This window comes from Schistocerca serialis, chromosome 12, assembly GCF_023864345.2.
Source record: "Schistocerca serialis cubense isolate TAMUIC-IGC-003099 chromosome 12, iqSchSeri2.2, whole genome shotgun sequence".
NCBI lineage: Eukaryota > Metazoa > Arthropoda > Insecta > Orthoptera > Acrididae > Schistocerca > Schistocerca serialis.
In genome coordinates, this window is record NC_064649.1 from 112,708,866 (window position 1) to 112,712,608 (window position 3,743).

The following is a 3,743-nucleotide window of genomic DNA, read 5'->3' on the forward strand; positions in this document are numbered from 1 at the left end:
GCTATGGTTGGCCCGCTAGATGGCGCTGCCATACGTCAAACGGATATCAACTGCATTTTTTGAAATAGGAACGCCCATTTTTTATTACATATTCGTGTAGTACGTAAAGAAATATGAATGTTTTATCTCGACCACTTTTTTCGCTTTGGCGCTGTAATAGTCACAAACATAAGCCTCACAATTTTAAACAAACAGTTGGTAACAGGTACGTTTTTTAATTAAAATACAGAACGTAGGTACGTTTGAACACTTTATTTCGGTTGTTCCAATGATATACATATATCTTTGTGAACTTATCATTTCTGAGATCGCAAGCTGTTACAGCGTGATTACCTATAAATACCACATTAATCCAATAAATGCTCAAAATTATATCCGTCAACCTCAATGCATTTGGCAATACGTGTAACGACATTTCACTAAACAGCGAGTAGTTCGGCTTCCGTAATGTTCGCACATGCATTGACAATGCGCTGACGCATGTTGTCGGCGTTGTTGGTGGATCACGATGGCAAATATCCTTCAACTTTCCCCACAGAAAGAAATCCGGGGACGTCCGATCCGGTGAACGTGCGGGCCACGGTATGGTGCTTCGACGACCAATCCACCTGTCATGAAATATGCTATTCAATACCGCTTCAACCGCACGGCAGATATGTACCGGACATCTATCATGTTGGAAGTACATCGCCATTCTGTCATGGAGTGAAACATATAGTTGTAACATCGGTAGAACATTACTTAGGAAATCAGCATACATTGAACCATTTAGATTGCCATCGATAAAATGGGGGCCAATTATCCTTCCTCCCATAATGCCGCACCATACATTAACCCGCCAAGGTCGCTGATGTTCCACTTGTCGCAGCCATCGTGGATTTTCCGTTGCCCAATAGTGCATATTATGCCGGTTTTCGTTACCGCTGTTGCTAAATAGAACGCGTACAAAAAATCTGTCATCGTCCCGTAATTTCTCTATGTACCCAGTAGCAGAACTGTACACCACAATCAAAGTCGTCGCCATGCAATTCCTGGTGGACAGAAATATGGTACGGGTGCAATCGATGTTGATGTAGCATTTTCAACACTGAAGTTTTTGAGATTCCCGAATCTCGCGCAATTTGTCTGCTACTGATGTGCGGATTAGACGCGACAGCAGCTAAAACACCTGCCTGGGCATCATCCATTGTTGCAGTCGTGGTTGACGTTTCACATGTGGCTGAACACTTCCTGTTTCCATAAATAACGTGACTATCCGGCGAACGGTCCTGAGACTTGGATGATGTCGTCCAGAATACCGAGCAGCATCCACAGCACACGTCCGTTGGGCATTTTGATCACAATAGGCATACGTCAACACGATATCGACCTTTTCCGCAATTGGTAAACGGTCCATTTTTATACGGGTAATGTATCACGAAGCAAATACCTTCCGCACTGGCGGAATGTTACGTGATACCACGTACTTATACGTTTGCGACTATTACAGCGCCATCTATCACAAAGCGAAAAAAGTTGTCCAACTAAAACATTCATATTTCTTTACGTACTACACGAATATGTAATAAAAAATGGGGGTTCCTATTCAGAAAAACGCAGCTGATAGCCGTTTGACCTATGGCAGCGCCATCTAGCGGGCCAACCATAGCGCGATCTGGTTTCCCCCTTCAAGCTAGACGAGTTTCGTTCTATGTAGTTTTTTCGTTTGATGCGTATTTCGTGTGGCATTTTCCCCGGTCACTATCAATGGACCAGTCTGTATAAATGCTGAATATGGCGCTATCGTATGAGCATACTCTGAAAGGAATCTGACTGGTATACAATCTGGACCTGAGCCGGCCGCGGTGGTCTGGCGGTTAAGGCGCTCAGTCCGGAACCGCGCTACTGCTACGGTCGCAGGTTCTAATCCTGCCTCGGGCATGGATGTGTGTGATGTCCTTAGGTTAGTTAGGTTTAAGTAGTTCTAAGTTCTAGGGGACTGATGACCACAGATGTTAAGTCCCATAGTGCTCAGAGCCATCTGGACCTGAGGCCTTGCCTTTGTTAAGTGATTTAAGCTGCATCGCTACCCACACGATATCTACTTCTATGTTTCTCGTCATTTCAGTTGTTCTTGATTGGAATTCAGGAATATTTACCTCGTCTTCTTTGGTGAAGGAGTTTCGGAACAGTATGGGTCGTTCGAAGAGCACCAGGATGAGTTGACCGTACTCCCCTGACCACTAAAGTGCCCGGATTGAATCCCAGTCGAGAATCTGTGTGATCCTTTGATCGGGCTGTTCGCACCATGCATTCGGAATGGAGAATCCTAGCGCAGCTGACGACGGTGATGTTGTAGTCATGGCTACCACGTACGTGTCCGTACCTCTCAGAACCTTACTGACTCTCTTCCTGCACATCTCACACCTTCCACGCTGCAAAAATGTGGTTATTCAGGCTTTTGACAGGTTGTCGCATTAATGGTACTCTACCGTGTAACTTGATAACGTGTCTACATCTACATTTATACTCCGCAAGCCATCCAACGGTGTGTGGCGGAGGGCACTTTACGTGCCACTGTCATTACCTCCCTTTTCTGTTCCATTCGCGTATGGTTCGCGGGAAGAACAACTGCCGGAAAGCCTCCGTGCGCGCTCGAATCTCTCTAATTTTACATTCGTGATCTCCTCTGGAGGTATAACTAGGGGGAAGCAATATATTCGATACCTCATCCAGAAACGCACCCTCTCGAAACCTGGCGAGCAAGCTACACCGCGATGCAGAGCGCCTCTCTTGCAGAGTCTGCCACTTGAGTTTGCTAAGCATCTCCGTAACGCTATCATGGTTACCAAATAACCCTGTGACGAAACGCGCCGCTCTTCTTTGGATCTTCTCTATCTCCTCCGTCAACCCGATCCGGTACGGATCCCACACTGATGAGCAATACTGAAGTATAGGTCGTACGAGTGTTTTGTAAGCTACCTCCTTTGTTGATGGACTACATTTTCTAAGGACTCTCCCAACGAATCTAAACCTGGTTCCCGCCTTACCAAACAATTAATTTTATATGATCATTCCACTTCAAATCGTTCCGCACGCATACTCCCAGATATTTTACAGAAGTAACTGCTACCAGTGTTTGTTCCGCTATCATATAATCATACAATAAAGGATCCTTCTTTCTATGTATTCGCAGGGAGGATATAAAATGAACTTCAACAAAAGCAAAACGAGAATAATGGAATGTAGTCGAACTAAGTCGGGTGATGCTGAGGGAATTAGATTAGGAAATGAGACACTTAAAGTAGTAAAGGAGTTTTGCTATTTATGGAGCAAAATAACTGATGATGGTCGAAGTAGAGAGGATATAAAATGTAGACTGGCAATGGCAAGGAAAGGGTTTCTGAAGAAGATAAATTTGTTAACATCGAGTATAGATTTAAGTGTCAGGAAGTCATTTCTGAAAGTATTTGTATGGAGTGTAGCCATGTATGGAAGTGAAACATGGATGATAAATAGTTTGGACAAGAAGAGAATAGAAGCTTTCGAAATGTGGTGCTACAGAAGAATTTTGAAGATTAGATGGGTAGATCACATAACTAATGATGAAGTATTGAACAGAATTGGGGAGAAGCGGAGTATGTGGCACAACTTGAAGAGAGGAAGAGACCGGTTAGTAGGACATGTTCTGAGGCATCAAGGGATCACAAATTTAGCATTGGAGGGCAGCGTGGAGGGTAAAAATCGTAGAGGGAGACCTAGAC